This window comes from Temnothorax longispinosus, chromosome 4 (genome assembly GCF_030848805.1).
Source record: "Temnothorax longispinosus isolate EJ_2023e chromosome 4, Tlon_JGU_v1, whole genome shotgun sequence".
NCBI classification, from domain to species: Eukaryota; Metazoa; Arthropoda; class Insecta; order Hymenoptera; family Formicidae; genus Temnothorax; species Temnothorax longispinosus.
In genome coordinates this window covers 12329309-12351306 of record NC_092361.1, presented here as the reverse complement: position 1 = coordinate 12351306, position 21998 = coordinate 12329309, and the positions used below count along the sequence as shown (strand labels likewise).

The 21998-nt window shown below is 37.7% G+C and overlaps 1 protein-coding gene and 1 non-coding gene across 3 annotated transcripts in view; both read right to left on the bottom strand.

Moving 5' to 3' along the window:
- Axed (BTB/POZ domain-containing protein axundead) overlaps positions 1-8054 on the bottom strand; it is a 28276-nt gene extending 20222 nt beyond the window's left edge. The window contains exon 1 of one of the 2 annotated variants that reach the window (XM_071775417.1): positions 7230-8054. The gene's annotated coding sequence lies outside the window, so the exon portion shown is untranslated. The remainder of the gene's footprint in view (positions 1-7229) is intronic. The other variant, XM_071775418.1, reaches the window with a different exon arrangement.
- A 4539-nt stretch (positions 8055-12593) lies between these two features.
- Positions 12594-12666, bottom strand: Trnak-cuu (transfer RNA lysine (anticodon CUU)). Its single transcript has one exon. It is a non-coding gene; the product is annotated as a tRNA-Lys (tRNA).
- Positions 12667-21998: the final 9332 nt, after the last annotated feature.

Sequence of the window (21998 nt, the reverse complement as noted above, 5' to 3'; positions counted from 1 at the left end):
TAATTTGACCAAAACCAATGGTCGAATTGTCACGACACTGATATAGCCAAACGTTGTCGATTAAAAATAGAGTTTTTCTCGTTAATCACTTATTGGCGGAACAAACATATACTTTTCTGTTAAAAAAATTATATTGATTATATAACATAAATTCTTTTAAACCAAAAAATATATTTAAATATTTAATATAAAACTAATAAAATATATTTTATTTAATGTCGCAGTAACTGCGAAACAATTAGGCAAAAATTCATATAGATTAATTATTAAAATACTCTAATGTAGTATCCATTAACATTATCCAATTGCATACATAGAAATTAAAATAAATTAATATAGTTTATTTTATTATCAATACTCTTAGCTCACTAATTTTTACGCATATTCAAGCTTATACTTATAATTTGATAGAGTTTCATAGAGCATGTCAAAAATAAGAAATGAATTTTTTTACCGCTACTTCGCCTCTTAATGAGCGGTTTTATAATATTGAATGCACGCACATTAACATGACTGTACTTTTGCTTATTAACGGAATATATGATTTCATAAATTTGGCAATATTAGATATATGATTCGTATTCGAACTATCTAGATTCAAAATTTTCGAACAGTTCGGATTCGAATCATAGAAATTTGAATTCAAATAGTTCGCACAATTTCTACATGGTAGTTACATAATAAAATGTTATCTAACACAAGGTATTGATTTAAACTTTATTCTTTAATATTTAACATTGTAGGGGATAATTTTTTTATAAAATTATGAAGAAAATGTAGTCTCATCAAGTGAAGTTATTATATTTAGTATTACAGTTTTAATCATTTAATATCCGCAGCGACAGAATCGTAAACGTTGGTCCGCAGATGGTTGAAGCTTTGACTGAAATCAATGCGAAACTGTGCACGTGTTTTTAGAGAAGCTTCGAATCGTTAATTTTGTTTAAATACCAATGCTGATCCAAGCGTATCGCAAGTTTTTGCGGTATTATCGCTTGCAGAGACCGCGTCACGTGTCACTTTAATGCCATTCGAGTCTGTGACTCACGTGCCGCTGGGAAGCGCTCGAATGTTTAAGAGTCGAGTACGATCGCACGATAAAAAGTGGAGTAAGGCCGCGCGCGCGGCAACACGAATGGTTAATTTACATAGGAAAGAGCAACGTTTCCCCGACGTTTCTCGCCAATGTACGCGTTCGATAACCGATGAAAATTACCGCGAGCACTCTTTATCTGCGACGATAATTTTGCGAGGTCGCGAATAATTACCGTCGCGCATCGAAAGACGACGGCACCCGTCGCCGTCGCCATAATTGTAAAACAAACATGCGAAAAGACACGCGGTGTTCCGCCGTGCGGCGCAACAGCATAAAATAAATTACAAACTGTGCGTTAACATTATCATTCGTTTCATTTCGTAACATTTATTTTTGTAGCGCCTGTTCTTTGTTGACAACCAGTTTATTTAAAATGCGCTACACAATCGATATACGTCTGCAAACTTTTATCAGATTCTATCAGAGTTACAAATATCATTTTATTAATCCATCAATTTCGTTCAACGGAAAGATCATGGTTCTGTTAAATTATTTAAAAATTAGATCAGATATATAGATATGAAAATAAATTATGTTGAATCTAAATAATTGTATTGGATGCTCATAAGTTGATTGGTAGAACGTCAAGTTCTTTTTGCAGTATAATTATCATCCTGCTTAAGCGTTCTAAATATTTTGATAGTTTAACATAATTATCTTCAAATTTGGCCTAATTTTTATATACTTTAGCAAAACTTTTCCATTTAAAACAATCAACGTCAAATTGGATAATAAATAGATAAAGTCGTTAAAAAAATCATGTGTTTGAAGGAGTTTGGAATCGCAAACGTCTCATTCAAATAACAATCGTCGACGACACAATATTGTGATATCGCAATCCGCAGCTGCGAAGCTGCGGGATCCAGCCAGCAAGTTTGTAACAATAGTATCTTATACCGGAGAGGTGTCATCCGTATAAGTCTTGCGGCGCACACGCGATGTTTGCACAGTCGAATGACGGATCGGACGAAAGTATTCTTATGCCGAATCGGTTAGGTATTAACTGAGATTTTTTTATTATTTATCGTGCGTGAATGAATCAGGTTGCCGAAGCGGCTCGTATGTCCCGCTTGAGCACGCAATACCCGGTGCATAAACTTATTACTCACGCGCGCACGTGTCCGCGGAATACGTTACCGAACATTGCTATTATTAAAATTACGTGGCAACGTACCCGCGAATTAAATCAGCATGTCAGACACGACTGGAGTGATATAGCCACGTTGTTCCCACTCAATATTGAGTAAGACCACGATTGCGATCGTCGTCATTCTCACGACAATGTCGAAGAACAAATATTAAAAGAAAGAAAGAAAGAAAGGAATTATATTTTACCGATCGATTCGTCGATTAAATTCGCGCGTTAATTCAATTTATCGTTATCTGTAGAAACCACATCTCCCCATGTCCGTTATAAACGAGCAGTCCATGTATCGCGGGCTGTTTTGTCAGCGAAAAATATCTCGATTAGATTGCAAATTAGAAATTGAGACAAGTGGTACATTTGTCCCCCGGGACAATATGTCGGCGTATGCTTTAAAGAACGTATATTATATCGACAACAATCGCATGGCATGTATGCGCGATCGATGCGCGAGACAAGAATTCATGAGATGCATTATGGATCGCTTCTCGGAAAGATTTACGTTCACGATCGTCGGAGATTCATTCATCTGTGCGGGAGTTACGGCGCCGCGGCGGTGGACAAACGCGACGAGGACAGAGAGCTGTATGTGCTCCGCGCATCGTTATGCATATACGGTAAATAAACGCGATGCCGCAAGTCAGCCGCGGGCTCGCTCCCGTCCGAGTCGATTTGCCTCAAACGTGTCGTTAGCGTTTAAACGTTCATCTAGCGTTTATAAACGACGCGCTCGATAAATTTTCTTAATCTGACTCACACCTTCCGCGGGAGAGATCGTGCGTGACGCTCTGAGAAAACACCGCGCGTGGGTAACGAGCGCGTGTCGAGTTACTCGAGTCAGTTTTCTAGAACTATGCCGGTCTTACACCGATTTCCGCGCTTGACTTGAATTTTACGCTCGTAGAACGAGTGGCCAGTCTCGAGTGTCGGAAAAAGATACTTAGGAAAAATAGTCACTCGCATTAAGGCGACTGGGGAGAATCAGATTTTCAATTTTTTTAAATCTTATTTTTTGAAAGTACTACTAACACTCCTTTGTATAAAGTAAGTATCATTAAAGTTTTAGTAAGTATATATCATTAATTAAAGTAAGTATCATAATTAATGTAGGTATCATTATTGATGTATAAACCGCACTTAAACTTTAAACGCATCTTTCTCCAAATTTTATTTTTCAACTTTTCACAGTAATTTTTCTGAAACTAAGTTTTGTATCAATTTGAAATTTTAAAGCAATAATGTTTGTTCATCTGGCTCTCAGGTGAACCAAGGACAACTCCGTAAAAATATTTTATTTCAAGATATTTTTTTATTGTAAAGAGACTGAAAAATTTGAATTTTTAAAAATATAATAGCTGCTATTATGTTAATTTTTATTCAATTTTTCTTGTAATGGTTTATCGGATAATGATAAACCTCCTCAAGATTTCTAGCTAAAAAAAATTCGTCCTGATCAAACCACCAAGAGCCGAGATATTGCAAAATCACGACCTCGAAAAAAAGCGGAGTATGTATATCGTCAGCCATATATATCGTATATTTATATAAGTATTTGTTAATAAAAAATATTTTTTTTCTACTCTTTACATGTTGTATAAATATACCTCAAAATTTCACTTTCGCGCACGTTTATTATTCAGTTTATTACAAAATATTGTCAAACACAAGCATAATTTTCCGGTAATCTGACCCTCCAGTTCCCTTAAAGCTAATTTCTCGAGCCCTTAAGAGGGTATTACTTTGGTTTGAAAGGTCGTAAAAAAGGTATTCAAGAACTTTTTGTAAGGTAACGAAAAAAAATTAAGCATTAAACTTAACACGTTCTTTTATATAGCCTTATTTTACGAATATATTTTTATTTTCTAAGTAACAAAAACGTTCTTCTTTTTTATGTTATATCCCGGTTACTAAGAGCTCGCAAAAAAACCATATATATAGATGGTGGAAATAATTTTAGCTGTTCTAGGTATCTGAAATGCAAAAACCAAAAATTTTCTTATTCAGGAGAAATGTGGTTATCGTCTAAGCTAGAATAAATATATGTTTATTAGTTCTTTTTTAAAATAAAATATTAACAAAATTTTGAAGAGAAACTGCAATGTTTTTAATAAAAAGGCCGTCATTTTGCCTAGAATGGAAATATTAGTTTAATTCTAGTTCAGACAATAGCCACACTTCTCCCGAATAATAAAATTTTTGGTTTTTGCGTTTCAGATACCTATAACAGTTAGAATCATTTACACTGTCTATATATGCATTCTTTTGCGAGCTCCTGGTGATCAGGATATACCATAAAAAAAGCATTTTTTACTTATTATTAGAAAATAAAAATAAATTCTTAAAATAAAGCTATAAAAACATGCAAAGTTTAACGTTATTCACTTTTTTTGTTTTCCTTCAAAAAATTTCTATAAAAATACTTTTGTTCGACCTTTCAAACCAAAATACTTCTTTAAATTCGAGCTTAAATAGAGTTGGATAAAGAAATCAAAATTAAATAAATTAATTTATTAATAAAAATGCAAAATTGTTAAGAAAAATAAAAATAAAAAATAAAAAAATTTCTTATATTCTTACGTTCGATGAAGTTAGATGAATTGAGATAATTGAACTGTGATCTAGATTCGCGAATGAGATATAAATCCAAAATGTTAAGCGACGATTTGAAAAATTACATTTTGTTTGCTCGCATAATAAACAAGAAAAAGAAGAGAGAAAAGTTAACACATTATTAATGTGATTATTAAAACTATATATTATTAATATATTATTCTTAATATATAACGACCAACAAACAACGTTGTATGTTTACAAAAAAAATGGTAAAATTTATAAAATTAGTTTAAATAGAAGAAAAACACTCTTTTTTAAGTTATTTTAAATAATAATCATTATTTTATTAATAATTATTAATATTATTTTTAAATCATTATTATTAATATTATTTTTAATGATTTTGGTAGGTAAGTCACACATTGTTTTTTGTTTCAAATTATTCTCATTACAACGTAGAATCGTGCGTGTGGGATTGTTACGTGCAGTTTGTCGTGTCGGGGGTGAAAATAAGTGCGCGTCAATTTCGCGAATAATTTCCTCTCTCCGCTAAAGATGGCCGCGGCCGCGTTGCGTCGGCTTGATCAATACTCCCTGTCTCGTGTACAGTTTGGGGCCAGGTATCTACATTCTCTGCCAGTAGCTCGCCCTCACTCGGAGGAGGGAAAGAGGGTTTATGACCCGTCGTCAGGCAGATCTACCCCATGATATCGGCAAGCTACACGTAACGATTTTATTGCTTTCGCAAGCACCGCGCAGGCTTCACCGAGTTCCGTCGTGTGCCTTCGCGACCGGAACCACCATTTGCATTGCGTCATAACGGTGAGATTTCGTGCCATCGCTTCGCGATCAAATTCCGAAGTAATGTCAAGTTAAACAAATTAAAATATTCGACGCAAGTTGATAATTCGAGAGTTTTGCGACTCAAAATATAGCTAACAGTCCATTTATGGAAATTATGAACTTATTGGATTCTCGCATTTAACTTAAAATTTTAATTCTACATGAATCCCGCTCTTAATGATTAAAAAAACGCAAATATTTGAGAATATCTAGAACGTATTAGATAAAACCGTCCATAAAGAAAAATTATATTTCGTGAAGGTTTTTTTTTTAATTAAAATTCAAGTCTACCAAACTTCAGGCAATTATCCAGAATTCGGAAAGTATCGTTCACATTTCACTTGCCGAGAATGCGAAATAATCGATGCGTCACGTTTATCCGGCGTCGAGAATATACGTAACTTCCATGCGATACGATTTTCCGGAATTATGAGCGTATCGGATCGATAGGGATCGTAAACTCGAGGAAAGAAAGGAATGTCGCGAGTCGAAAAAAGAAAGGATTTAAGACGATGTTTGTATACATCTGTACGCACGATTAATAATAATCAATGATTTATTTTAAAAGATATATCTCAATCCGACTCTATTCTTAAATATGAATTTGTAATTATTGTACACACGTTACATGTATAAAAATAATATAAACAAATGATCGCAGAGAATACAATTACTCTGACATTTTCGTACAAGAGATTCAAATTTTATTTTATCAAATCGTTATTTCTTCCTTCTCTCCGATCTTTCGCTCTTTTAATCATTTAGTTTCCTTGATGGTTTTTCTTCTAATTCGGTTTACGGCCACGACATGTCGCGACACAATGAAAATACGGCATTCAATTAACGTAAACTTTAAAGATAATTATCTGCAATTAAACGATCTGTGTTTTCTCGGTCGTCAGTCCGTGAAGATAATCGCGCGAAAGCAAACGTTTATTCGTCGCTGGGCTTTTAGCGCTGCCGTTTCATGTTACGCCGAAATTTACAATATTTCCGCGAGCGCAAACACGAGCGCGTGTGCCATTTCGGGCCCGACAAACGGTTGCTCTGATAGTGCCTAAGCTGCTCTGATAGCCATTAAGAAAATTATAACGAGTCGAAATCGTGACCGCAGGAATAGTTTCGACCGAGGAAACTCATGGAAATCGCCTTAGAAACGCGATAGCGCTCTATGTATGTAATATATTCAGAATACTTATGCATTTCTCGACCTCCAAGTATAGTATTTACTGTTTAGCTCAAAAATATATATTACTCGAATAGATAAAAATTCTAACTTTAGCTCGCAAACAACGTGAAACAGTCGTATTAATACAAATATCGTAGTTTCCGGCAGCTGTGCAAAACCATCGCGAGCTTCTGCCGTGTTTAATTTTAACGACGGACAGAATCCGGAATCGTTATTTGCTCAAAGAAGAGATTTTAAAACTAATCATTCCTTACTGCAACTTTTTAGTATTTGATATTTGAATTTTACTTTATACTATATTTTGGCAAACACTCTAGACACGCTAGACTTTTGTAAGATAAAACTAAGCAACGTCGAGGAGATTTCTCAATCATTTCCTATAATGCGCAAATAAATTTGATTACCTCGTTAAACCGTTGCCAGTTGTAATGCTTCCCTGTACTCGCGTCGATTCATCAAAAGACACGTTTAAATTTAACGTTTGACAACAAATCAACAGCTGATAAACTGCACTTCTCCATTAGACGTTTAACGTATTCGATTTTCACGCACCCTCGATTTAAAAAAAAAAGATGATTCTCGAATCGTATATTTATTTCAAAGTTAATAAGTTTCAAATAGGATTCTTTACGCAACTTATCGCAACCGTAAAGCGTTATCAATTTCAATCGGCCTCGAGTCGCCGTAATCCCCACGAGTATGCACCGCAAAGTGTATAAACACCACCGAGGAGACAGAGAGAGAAGTGTGAATTCCCTTCCGGAATAATATTTAATTTCTTCAGAACTCGCGCACTTGCGTGACTCGCCCCCATCGACGAAGAATCGTTTTTAGCACGCGCCGTGATAGAAGCAACGTGCGCTTTGGCCGATGACCGGCCCTGCAATGAGCATACATATAATTCGCACGAAGGAACCGATGCCCCAGGCGTATCACCGTCTATACATAGCGCGGCACGCGCGACGCGCAGACGCCTGGCGTATGTCCCGGCGCTTTTGCCATCACGGTGGGAATAAAAAAAAAAGAATATTAGACATTCCTCCTCTTCTCCGCGCTCCCATCTCCGCGGATCGAGAAAAAAGTCCTGCCGTGATCGTCCATTGATAAATCGATTTCTCGTTCTGTCCAGCGTGTAATCCGAGTCTCGAGCCGAAATGTGTCCGTCTTGTCCCCCGCGCATTAGCTCTCGGAGGGAAGAACGGGTTCTTTCTCTCTGCCAAGAGTGCCCGTGACCTAGATAAACACGGGGGACTCACGAAAATAGCTAAAGATCGACTTTCGGGAGTGAACTACTACTCTCTGACTGACCTACCTAATGCCCCTCGTAAAGCATGCGGTTACGCCGGCATGCGGCAGTTTTTCGAATTGATAAATGTTGTCGCGCCCGGTTATACCTCTTCCTTCGACATTTAGCACGCGATATGCTTCTCGATACAATTTGGGATAAAAGTTTCGTACTTTGCGGGGGCTACAAGAATGCTACGAACATGAAAATCGTTAATACGCGAAAAAAGTATATATTTATATACCATGTACAATTAATTGTTATACATGAAATTATATATGAAAATATATATGATACTTGAATGTAATAATAATTATTATATATGCAATTGTTTTATATATCTCTTTAGTCTTATCGCGCCTCGTTTCCTAACTCTTCAAAGTGCGTTGACACGAACCATAATTACGACGCGAGGGTTGAAGGCCAGCCGCCGTAAATCAATTCAACGCAAATTCGCGCACCATTTTTGGGTGAACAATTGATTTGCAATACCGCGAGGGAATCTGATAATTCGCTATCGCTCACCTTGTGGATCGCGTGTAGGTGTAGGTAGCAGCGTAATATACCGAACAGATTGCTCGGTAAAAGTAACAGTGTGCTAACATGCTAAACAAGATACTCCGCGTTAGAAGTCGAAGCGAGACTAAAGCCAGCCTCCTTAAGCATTTCGGAAAATAATAATTAACGTGATTTATTCGCTACAGCGGCTCGCTTCGATATCCCTAGCTGGCTGCGTCATTACGTAATCGTTCCTTCTTCTCGAAATGAACTTGTATGGCGCTCGGTTATATCCGCTCCGCTGGTGATACGATAAGAAAGAATGAGATCCAATCCGAGAAGCAGTAAGAGGAGGTCAGGGGACACAACGCTTCCCGGGAAGAAGTTGATAGAGAGAGGCATTATCTTCCTAACAAGTTGTCGTGATTCATGCCACTCATGGAATGGTATACGTGTACGCATTTTAATGAACGACATTAGAAGATATTGATAACTGAATTTAATATCACAAACGATACCAGAATTTATTACTCTTCAAAATAGATATAATCTACAAACGTAATAACATTGTCTAATAAAAATCTAAGCAAAATAAGTCAATAAAAAATATAAATTGAGAAAAAACAATCAACGTTATTGCAAGATTCATATAATTTTTAACATTCTGTTGTGTAAAAAATATTGTTCAAGTTTTGAAATTCAACGCATTCTTATTTATATATATATTTCAAAATAACAAATTTTAATTTTACTGCTTCTTTTAAATTTTTATTACTTTTTTTCAGATTGTGTTTGTATAAACGCATGTATATATTTTTCATATTTCTCACAAATTGTGGAAAATAAGCAATATCTGCTGGAAAGGGAAAGGGAAAGGTAAAGGTAAAGCTCTTTCCTTCTCACCCCTCATTTTCGTTTCACGTGTCAAAAACGTACGGTCGTATAGTTGCCCGTCGTCAGGGATAATATCGATTTGGCAACACACGCAAGCGTATACAACCCTACGAAATTGGGTCGAGTCGCGCTGTCCCGGTTTTAGACGTTGTCTATGGTCGATAGCTGTAGATATGGAGTCCGAAAGTAGGTCATCGTGAGAGGATTCCTTGACTTTTCAAATTTTCAATCAGTGGAACAACAGAAATCCGCAATTTAGGGAGTCCATTCGACCTCGGGTGTTTTAAAGAGAAAATATAAACGTGAAACTTTTAAAATTAATAAAACGCGCGTATTGTCGATACGCCCGCTAAAATATTACCGATGTATCAATTAACTACTCGCTGAACGAATGCGTATCCGGTGTCCGTGGAAGTAGCAAGCTTAATAATGTTCGTGAAAGCGATCGGCAAGTAGTAAACGCTCGGCTTAGTCAGACACGGCGAGATCTCGTCTCGCCGGACGTCTGTCCGCTCCATACCGCTCAATTCTCGTACGCGCATACATCGTTTCGCGTTACAACAACAAAGTTGCTTGTACGTGACCCGATATTTCACTTGCGCGACCTGGCCTGTGGATCGTGTTCCATACCGAATTCCGTTAGTGAATCGTTACAGTACAACCGGAGCGGCGAGAACGAGACGCACACCGCTTCGACCGGCGAGTTATCAAAGTGTAAACGTTCGATTTAGAGAGAGAAAGAGAGAAAGAGAGAAAGAGAGAGAGAGAGAGAGAGAGAGAGAGAGAGAGAAAGAGAGAGAGAGAGAGAGATTAAGGTACACTGACAAAATTTACATTGCAATAAATAAAAGAAAGAAATAAAACGATTTTTTTTCTTACGAGATGTAGCGCAATGCATTGTTCGAAGAAGTCGATAGGACATGCGTCATTGACATTTACTTGCGACAATGACATTTACTCACTGCGTCTGTCCTCGTAATATAATAATTAATTTAACTTATATTCTTTTATGCATTTTGTTATTATTAATTATATATTTATCAAGTAAGCAAAATGTACTTTTCACCTAATCTCATACTTTTAACTTAAAATTTATATACAAATTTATGTATATAATAAAAAAAAATTAGACAGATTATCAATTTTCTCATACTGATAACAACCAGCCGGCCCGGCTCGTTGTCAGCAAAGACATTTGATAGAAAACGGAATAAATCTCCCTCGATATTTTTTTTTCTCAAAAAAGTCGGTTTTAGGATTCGACTTAAAGAGAATTAAAATTAAAATGTTGCCACTGCGACTTTCGGAATTACTTGATTAACTCGATAATAATTAAATATATGTATGTGTCATGTGTGTTTATTTTATATTTAAAAATTATCTTATTCAGTGTCATTAATATTAATCATGAATTCACTTTATAAATGAATAATACACAAATATCAGATGCAAGTACGTAATACTCTATATAATACGTATACCCTATGTGTCATTATATAGGGTTACTGTCCGCTCGCAGGGCACGCGAAATGATCCGAGATCGGACTTAATGACACGCAAGAAACTTTCACGCGTAATTGAGACGAATCTCGGCTGGAGACGTCTTGATTGAATACAGCAGACGTTCAATTAGTCTGAGTATTAATTGAGTGTATCAAATCCACGAGATAATTTTGTCCTTACGAATCTTCGCAAAACCGAATCTCGAATTGACGAAATTCGATTACTTTATTAGGTCGCGGATTAAATACAATGTCGGAAATCGTATAAATCTGATACATTGCGATAATGTCTAAATAGAAATGGAGTATGTAATAACTGGTTTTGTCAATAATGATTCCTTAATTATGATTAATGACATCAAAATATTTTCTCGTTTATATTTTAATATATTGAATTGTTGTGAATGTGTGAAAAAATTCTCTTAAAAATATTACAAAACCATGAAAAAGTAACGGGTGTCAATTAACGATAACGTCGAAGAGATATTTGATATCAAACTCACCCCAATATGTTTACTGATAGACGAAGTTCTTTCGCGGCAAATATCGATCACTGTTATCAAACGTCGCATGTACATGTTAAAATATATTAAGATTTTCAGCCATCAAATAAACCTTTTCTAATAAATTATCCAACGAAAACATGATATGTATCCTCGACCGTTGGAAGTCAACGCGACACTGATTAAAGATCGCACGCAGTCGCACCACGCAAAACCGGCCAAATAGTCAACCTAGAAACACCTTTCTTTTTCTCATCAGCGTATAAATCCTCTTCGTAATGTGTTCTTTAGCTTCGACAAAAACCCTGATATAAATCAGCTGGGAAAGAAATAAATTCTTTGCCCGATCAGAGACGACCTTTCGTCTTATACATACATCTTACGCCGCGCGTTTAATTCGCAGATGGACGACCGGCGTAAATGATAGGTGACTAGTGTGACTACAGCCATCGGAAATGTATATCCTGATGAGAAAGATAGAAGAAAGAGAGATAAGACGATGAAGCGGGTACAATGACGGATTATCAATTTTCTCATACTGATAACAACCAGCCGGCCCGGCTCGTTGTCAGTAAAGACATTTGATAGAAAATATAACTTTCTAGGAGCCAGAAGAGACAAAATTGGCATATTTTTGAAAAATTTATATAAAAAAGTTGAATTTATTTATAAATAGATATTCTAAATATAAATAAATATTATATTTATAAATACTGTAATATTTAAACTGATGATCAATAATAACAGATAATTGGAAAAAATTTAGTGTTATTACAAATATCGAGAAAAATTGACAAATCTTATATATTCGTCAACTTTCTCTTTTTTTCCTCTGTTTATATTATTTTAACTGCTTTTCCTATTTTTTAATAATTAAAGATTTGTTAATAAATAAAAATTTATTAATTTTTAATTAATAAACAAATTGAAGATTTCTTGCTATATCATAAATATCTATTTTGATATTATAAGTATTTAATTTAAATAAGTTTATATTTATATTTAATTATATTTAAATTTTAAAAAATTCTTTAGGCACATTATTTTTTTATATAAAATATAAAAAATAGTTGATAAAAAAAGAAACGCCCAACGTGGGGCTCGAACCCACGACCCTGAGATTAAGAGTCTCATGCTCTACCGACTGAGCTAGCCGGGCTTGATGACAAATCTTTTTTAAATGGCTTTTGAGGCAATATGGGAAGAATCTATTAAGACATTTTAATTATAAATATTAGTACAAGAGAGACATACATATATAGTAATATATTTTAATAATTGTCATAAAATATTAATATATTATTAAAAATAATAGCATTAAAAAAATCTGTAGGTAAACATATTAATGATATTTAGAATTTTGTAAGCGTCAATTTCATCTAAAATTTTTCACCATATGCATTATTAACATCAAAATAATTGAAATATATTTCTAATAATATTCAAAAAACGCATTCAACGTTTAAGGAAAAAAAATCTTTCTTAATTTCTTCAGTTCATTTTACACTCGACATCTGACGCACGGTTCCTGAAAAATAGAACACGTCGCAAAATCTTATTAATTTTACAAATATTTTTTATGTTATTATGTATAAATTACACATAATTAGGAAATTATGCATAATTTACATAATAGAATTTTGTCGCGCAAAGCTTGCATAATGTAATTCCGAAATTGACTTATATTCGTGCTTATAACTTGTATTTATTGTGCTTAATAGGGCAGTCATATTAGACATCAAACCTTCCAATTAATCTTTTCAGGTTGCAATCACCATGAATCGCTTTGATTTGAGGTGCTATAAGTGGGATTTATTTTCGCAAAATTAACGGGGAATAAAAAGTTATAAACAATATTATCAACAAAAAATACGATTCTTTTTATTTTTTCTCAAATATCTCGAAAACTAAGTAAGATAGGATAACTAACTATACATACCTTTTTTGTAGAGCATAAAATTATCTACAATAATGATTTGAACAACATTTATCGTCAAGTCAGTTATTGTTTAGCTTGTACGCGCCGTCAAACTCCGAGACTCGGATCCCGAAAATCCTTGATTTCATCGTTTTTTTTTATATTATACGCCGGTGATTTTTTCCGTCATTTAAAATAGAATTAAAAATCCGCAAAAAATCACACATCATTTGAGAACTACAAAGAATACTTTTCATGGTGCAACCGATTTTTTAGATCATTTTTCTTTAGTTTGTAGCTATGTAAGCAAAAAATTTTGACTTTTTGGAATAATCTTAGTCGCTGTTTTCAGGCCTTTAAATTCATTTAAGACGAATTTTATCATATGCATCTTGTTGCAGACAAAATTTGCAATAAAAAAAGATGCTTGTATTTTTTTCGTACGATAAACGTTGATTTTTTTATTGACGCGCAAAGTTATCCAATATTGCTCACAGGTCGGATAACGCTTAAATGTATACTAGGAAAAACAGAAATACGTAAATATTAAAAATCATTTTTTATTAATTATACTTTATAGAAATAATTAATATTATAAAATAATATCTGTCTATTATTACTACATTTACGCGAGCGTTACTTCTGTAGTAACTACGATAATTCCTTCGCGTAAACGGGATTTTCCATCGTGTAAACGGGATTTTGTAGTAACTTACGATAATTTACACTGCGTAAACGAGTCAATTATCGTAAGTTACTGCAGAAGTAAACGCTCGCGTAAACGTATAGTATATGATAAATGGAACAATCTCATGGAATATATTTTTCTTCATACCTCGGTCGAAAGTACGTACTTTCGTCCCTAATAGCAGGGACGAAAGTTTAACATTTACTCCCTGTGAGAAGTACACGCGCGCTCTCTATAACTTTAAACCTTAACGCCCTTTAACCTTAAAAATAGTCATCAATATTGTTCTGTCAATATGTCATCTGATGAATCCGTAGACGAGGAAGAAGTTATACGAAATTTCAATGCAGAAGCGCGATTGATAATAAATACAAATACGTTGCCAAAGAAGTCTGTTGATCAATACAATCTTGTTTACGACACGTATAAAAAGTGGCAGATAGAACACAAAACTTCACTGTCAAACTGTGAAGAAAATAATTTGGTTGTGTATTTTAAGGACCTATCTAAAAAATTAAAGCCGTCAACTTTATGGAGTGTTTGGTCAATTTTGAAAAGCACATTAAATTCAATGCACCGGCCGGAAGACGCGATCCCGACGACGGACGGCTTATCGATCGTCCTGGCGTGCGAATCCGCGCGACACACGTGCACACACATACCAACGGTCACCCCGTTGGCACGCACGTGAATTTATTTTTACAAAATATGACAAGACTTGACTCTTGGAATGTATTTGATGCCTGCCCCCCCCGACCAGCAGCACTCGCTTCGCTCGTGCCGCAAATGTCAGGGGCAGGCATCAAAAACATGCTTATTAACATTTAAAGTTAAAAAAAGTAAAATTAATAACGTACTTTCGACCGGCTATGAAGAAAAATCGTATACACTACGCGGGCCAAAAGTTGAAATCTCGGTCCTGCTCGTCATGATGCCCTCGGCTTCGCCTCGGGGCATCATGACGCGCAGGGCCGAAAATTCAACTTTCGGCCCTTGTAGTGTAATATACTATTACGGAAAAACAAAAATAATTCAAAATTATTTTAAATTTTAAAATTCTTTCCGTTTTTCCGTAAAATATCGTCCATGGGGAATCCAGTCATATAAAAGCTAGAGTCCCTCTAATATAAGAGTCGCGACACGGAGCTGCAACTTTTGATTGGTTCGCATTTTCGGCAAAAGCACAAGAAACAGCTAGAGAAAGAGATATGAAAGCGATTTAAATGTATATCGCTTGTATATTGCTTTCTCTTTCTCTTTTATTTTGCCAAAACTCAAGATGTCGCGACTCTCATTAAGCCGTGATCAGACTACGGATTGGGATTGAGATTGGATTGAAATTTAATCAATCAGAATAAATAAAACTAACTTCAAGTTTAGCGAACTTTGCTTTAATTGGTCAAATTTCAATCCAATCTCAATCCCAATCTGTAGTTTGATCATGGCTTTATGCCCGTATCAGACTACGATTTTGGGATTAAGATTGGATTGAAATTTGACCAATGTTACGTCACAATTTTTGGACAATGCTCAGATCGATATTAACCGCGATATAACACTATTCTTTTCCTCTTTTAGCAATACCTACCTCGGCGTAGTAAAAAAGAAACCTCTCCTTTGTTATTTCGGGGAAGTCCTAAGGACATTCAATTCACGTAATAGAAAACGCGGAATGTCTCTGATTGGTTACGCGATACGTCCCTAAGAGCACAGTTGACGGAAAGTCGACGGTAAGTCGACTTTTATAAGTCGACTTCTAGTCGGCTTCTAAAAATGGCGGAAAGTCGACTAAAAGTCGACTTCTAAATAGGCGACTTTTAAAAATGGCGAAAAGTCGACTTCTAGTCGACTTCTAAAAATGACGGAAAGTCGACTAAAAGTCGATTATAAAAAGACGGAAAACAGTCAAGCGGCGCGTCATGCATCATCAATATGGCGGCGAATCTCGAGGAGGCTGGAGGAGAAAATTAAAGTTTACGCGAGTGCAAGGAATACATGCCTCGAGACAGGACACGATAAGACGTCTGTGGCGGTCCACGCCACCAACGATACATCCCTGCGCGATGCCTGCAATACCGGCAGTTCGCAGCAACGCCGCCAGGCGTCGCATTGCCGGGGCAGCTTCGCGAGTTCAAAGTTTTGCACCGACGAGTATAAAGGGAGACCCCCTACGGGCTCGAGGCTCGAGCAATTCTTCCCGGCGCAAGTCGCCTACGGCATAGAAGCGCTCGGACGCTGAAGCCTACCCAAGCGCTAGCCGCTCTCACGGCGGCGCAAGACGCCTGCTCACGGCGCCAGTCGCTTTCACAGCGCGAGTCGCTTCCTCGGCGCTGGTCGCCACACAGCGCTAGTCGCTCCCTCGGCGCCGGTCGCCGGTACAGCACGAGTCGCTTCCTCGGCGCCGGTCGCCTACAGCGCTAGCCGCTTCCTCGGCGCGAGTCGCCTACGAGGCGCGAGTCGCCCGGCCAACCACGGCGCTCGGTCGCCTACCATGGCGCGAGTCGCTGACAGCGCCAGTCGTCTCCTCGGTGCGCGGCCACCTACAACGGCGCTAGTCGCCTACAAGGCGCAAGTCGCCCGGCCAATCGCGGCCCGCGGCCGCCTGACACGAGGCGCGAGACGCCAGCCAATAACCGCGCGTAGTCACTACATTTCGCGCATACCACTTCGCGGTACCGCGTCCAAGACACAACGCTCCTGACCGTCACGCGATACAGACTTTTGCATCCTGGAACCTCGTACGCCCGACAGTAAACCGACGGAAGGCAAGACGCCGCGGCTGTTCGAGGAGCGTTTCAAAAAGAAGGACGATGATCCTACTCGGCGACGCCGGACCTTGCCGATGCCTTTACAGGCAATTACATATCGGAAGAGAAACGTGTCGCTCTCTTCGTACTCGCCGGAGTAACAAGCGTGCCTGCACGCACTCAAGCAATAGTACAAACGCTGCAGTCGCAGGGAGTCGTGTCCAAATACAAACTGCTAGAAATCTGGGGTTTGGATGAAAAATGTGAGATTTTAATTTATAAAATAATATTTAGATATTATCATAGAGTAGACTTCTATACAATACTAGACCGCTGACAGGCATCTCGGCCGTGATGCTTGCCGCCATGTTGATTTTAGTCAAGATATGCTATACTACAGATTCTATACAAATGGTTTTATACAAGATTTCTATACAATAGTCTGGCATATACAGAATGTCCAAAAGAAAGGGTTTAATACTACAGGAGTAGTGGTTCGATTTCGGCATTCAAGTACGCTACACGTTGAAGGCATGACTTACAAACTTATTGATAACATGTACCAATATTTAACACAAAAACATTCGCCTGCTTTGTTATGTACTGTAATAACGAATGCAGATAAACGCACATCATGAGAAACTGAACACGCGATAGTGACTTATTGTTAATTCAATATGGCCGCACCCTTCACTAACACTTGCACCTCGCACTCGCATCAGCTTTTCGGCAGTGCGTCCATAGATGTTAATGGTCTAGTATAAAAGTCTGTGGATATTATATATTTATAATTTTAGTTCTGTTGTTAGCTTACAAGAAGTGGCTGCCGGAATCCGCGCATGCAGAAGTGGCACAGATATATGACGGCACACAGTGGCCGCCTTTGTAATTAAGAATAAAACATTAGAATTGTAATTATACAGTTTTTTAGATAATTAAATTATTTTATATATGAAAAAAATCTAAATGCATCAGTTTTAGCCTTCCAGCAAAGGGTCGATTGTGTATCTTGAAATAATGAGGTAAAAATTACAAAAGTGAGAAAATTCATTAGCGTATCTACGATTTTATTTATCAAAATCTAATAAAATCTGTTAACTTTTGTCATTTTCACCTCATTTCAAGATACACAACCGACCTCCAGACGTACGCGGCGGTTTATTTTATCGACTTCTACCGAAACTGACTTGGCAGAGAAGTCGACTTTTTTAAGGACGAAAGTCGACTTGAAGTCGGCGAATGTCCCAAGAAATGCCGACTAAAAGTCGACTTTCCGTCATGACAAGAAGTCGACTTCCCGTCATGACAAAAAGTCGACTTTTAGTCGGCGTTTCTTGGGACATTCGCCGACTTCAAGTCGACTTTCGTCCTTAAAAAAGTCGACTTATAGCCAAGTCAGTTTCGGTAAAAGTCGACTTAAAGTCGACTTTTTGCTCTTAGGGGTGTTAAGCCCCTTGCACAATAGGCGATAGCGATAGCGATAACGACAACGACAAGGTTGCCGACAAAGCTATACCTTTGTCGGCAACTTTGTCGCTGTCGCTATCGCTATCGCCTATTGTGCAAGGGGCTTTAGAGCCACCGCACAAGACTCTCGTATGGTCACGTAGCGTAACGTAACGTGAATCAACGCACAAGAAACGTATCGGTTAGAGCCTCCGCACAAGCTCTCGTATGGTAACGTAACGTAGATCAATGCACAAGAAACGTATAACGCCGTAACGGCCGTAACCAATACGTTTCTTGTGCGTTGGCTCACGTTATGTTACGCTACGTGACCATACGAGAGTCTTGTGCGGTGGCTCTTACGCGGAAAATATCAGTCCATGTAACCGCACCCTTACGACTTCTGTCCACAGGACGCGGAAACGCTTCATGCCGCGCGGCAAGAAGCAACGCGGTAGCCAATAAACTTTTAGTTCTTATGGAAAAACGACACGTTGAATGGCTACCGCGTCGCTTCTTGCCGCGCGACAAGCGTTTCCGCATCCTGTAGGCAGAAGCCATTAAGGGGATGCTAAAGTGATTCAATTACCGACAATTACAGTCAAAGGTCTAATTTTGAAACGGCTTTATAGATCGCAAAATCCTTTTACAGGAGTAAAGTATAGGTATTAATGAAGAATGGGAATGTAAAATAATTAGTAATAATTGAAAAAAATTAAAAATGCTGTTACCTCATTTTCTAATATAAACAGTTGTATAAGTAATATGTACGAAATAAAATATTCCCACCTTTCAGAAGACGTGCACAAACAATAACGTGCCTTTGAAATTGAGATTGAAAGCCTGGAATAAAAATGAGAGCTTCGAAAAAAGTATAACCTATAACCATGTCTATCCTTGTCTATCATCATTGTCTATACAAGGACAGATATCCCCCTTAAGGGGATCCTAAAGACGTTTGTATTACCGACCGAATTCTATATCTGTCCTTGTATAGACAATGATGATAGACAAGGATAGACATGGTTATAGGTTATAATTTCTTCGAAGCTCTCATTTTTATTCCAGGCTTTCCAAGCTAATACATACATAGCCGGATTTTCCATTTTGGCTCTTAAAAAATTTATAATAAATAAAATACGGACTCGCAGCTAAGCAACCCGACAGAGGTCGGTATAGTGTTACTCCTGTCGACCCTTAAGTAATATCTTAGGGCCTAAGCAGAATGGCTGCCTTGGCAGTGTTTTAAGGCCATTGCACGTAACAAAGTTTTAGTCATAATCGTAAGACCGTAAGAAAATAGACCAATCACAGTCGATTATTCTCCTTGAGCTCGAAGAATAATCGAGTGTGATTGGTCTATTTTCTTATGGCCTTACGATTATGACTAAAACTTTGTTACGTGCAATGGCCTTTATGCCTTAAGTCTTTGTCTTAAGCGTCGTCTACAATAGCAGCAGGAGTATGCAGTAAGACGTAAGCAGTAAGCTATTGACTAACCACAGTCGATTATTCTTGAATTGTAAAAATTCCATTAAGCTGGCCACACACACTTTTTCGTAACAGTAACAGTAGGATTTCGACCAATCGTGTTACTCGATTCGGGAACGTACGGCCGTACGTTTTCGAATCGAGCAACGCGATTGGTCGAAATCCTACTGTTACTGTTACGAAAAAATGTGTGTCCGGGGCCTTAGTCAATAACTTACTGCTTACGTCTTAGGCTGCGTTCGGGGAGCGCGCTATTAGCGCTATTTGCTTATTCTATCCTTGTTCTACACTTGATGAGCGATAAAGATAGAATGATGCAATAGCGCTAATAGCGTGCTCCCCGAACGTAGCCTTACTGTATACTCTTGCTGCCATTGTAGACGACGCTTTATGTAAAGGCCTTCACACATAAAATCCCGTAAGAACGTAAAACGTAAGCGTAAGAAAATCGACCAATCCCAATCGAGTATTGTGCTGTTCGTAACCCCAGTAGGGGAAAATACTCGATTGGGATTGATCGATTTTCTTACGCTTACGTTTTACGCTCTTACGACATTTTATGTGTGAAGGCCTTAACACACACGAATCGACGGAAGACGTAAGACGTAAATCGTAAGGAAATCCACCAATCAGAGTCGACTATTCCCCTCTTCAAGAGGAAAGAAGACGGGAATAGTCGACTCTAGGGGCTTATTACGGTTCTTGAAACGAGGTGAAAGTTACAAAAGTGAGGAAATTCACTAGGGTATATATGATTTTATTGGTCGAAATCTAGTAAATCTGTTCACTTTTGTAATTTTCACCTCGTTTCAAGAACCGTAATCGACCCCCTCTGATTGGTGGATTTCCTTACGATTTACGTCTTACGTCTTCCGTCGATTCGTGTGTCCGGGGCTTAACGCACAATACCTGTACAGTATTGTGCGTTACATAAGACAAAGGGCCCGAACACACACTTCTGCACAACGCATAATGCGTAAGCATAAGAAAATTGATTGGTCTATTTCCTTATGCACATGTGTATGGACCAATCAATTTTCTTATGCTTACGCATTATGCGTTGTGCAGAAGTGTGTGCTCCCCGCTAAAGACTTAAGGTATAAAACACTGCCAAGACAGCCATTCTGCTTAAGGCCTTAAGATGCTAATACGGCTCTGTGATTGGTTAATGACATCTTAAGATTATACTTAAGATGGTCTTAAATATAAGAACCGACTATGAATACCGGCCTAAGTGCAAAAACTTTTAGGAATTTTGAAAAACACAAAAACAAACCTAATAGGTCATTTGGAGAATTGAATAATATCAATATTATCGACTATTGGCTCTGGCCCACAGGACGCGGCGACGCAGCAATGCGGTAACGCGGCACCGTGGTAACCAATCACTACTTCCGAAAGTAGTACGGAAAGGCAGATAGTGATTGGTTAAGGCCTTCACACATAAAATGTCGTAAGGACGTAAAACGTAGGCGTAAGAAAATCGATCAATCCCAATCAAGTATTTCCCTCTACTGTGGTTACGGACAGCACAATACTTGATTGGGATTGGTCGATTTTCTTACGCTTACGTTTTACGTTCTTACGCGATTTTATGTGTGAAAGCCTTTACCGCGGTGCCGCGTTAAGCCCCGGACACACAAACCGACGGAAGACGTAAGACGTAAATCGTAAGGAAATCCACTAATCAGAGTCGACTATTCCCCTCTTCTTCCCTCTTAAAGAGAGGAATAGTCGACTCTGATTGGTGGATTTTCTTACGCTTACGTTTTACGTCCTTACGGCATTTTATGTGTGAAGGCCTTTAAGGCCTTCACACACAAATCGACGGAAGACGTAAGACGTAAATCGTAAGGAAATCCACCAATCAGAGTCGACTATTCCCCTCTTTAAAAGGGAAGAAGAGGGGAATAGTCGACTCTGATTAGTGGATTTCCTTACGATTTACGTCTTACGTCTTCCGTCGATTTGTGTGTCCGGGGCTTTACTGCATCACGTCCTGGGTTGCGTTCCAAAATTCACTCTAGTTAACTAAAATGCTATAGTGTATGTACGTGACGTAAACTATAGATTTTAGTTACCCAGAGTGAATTTTGGAACGCAACCCTATTGTTTCTGCACTATCAGCACATTTCGGAACTCTTTTTTGTCCATATCTCGCGCTTCATGCTCATCTTAATTATATCACGTCTATGGTCGGC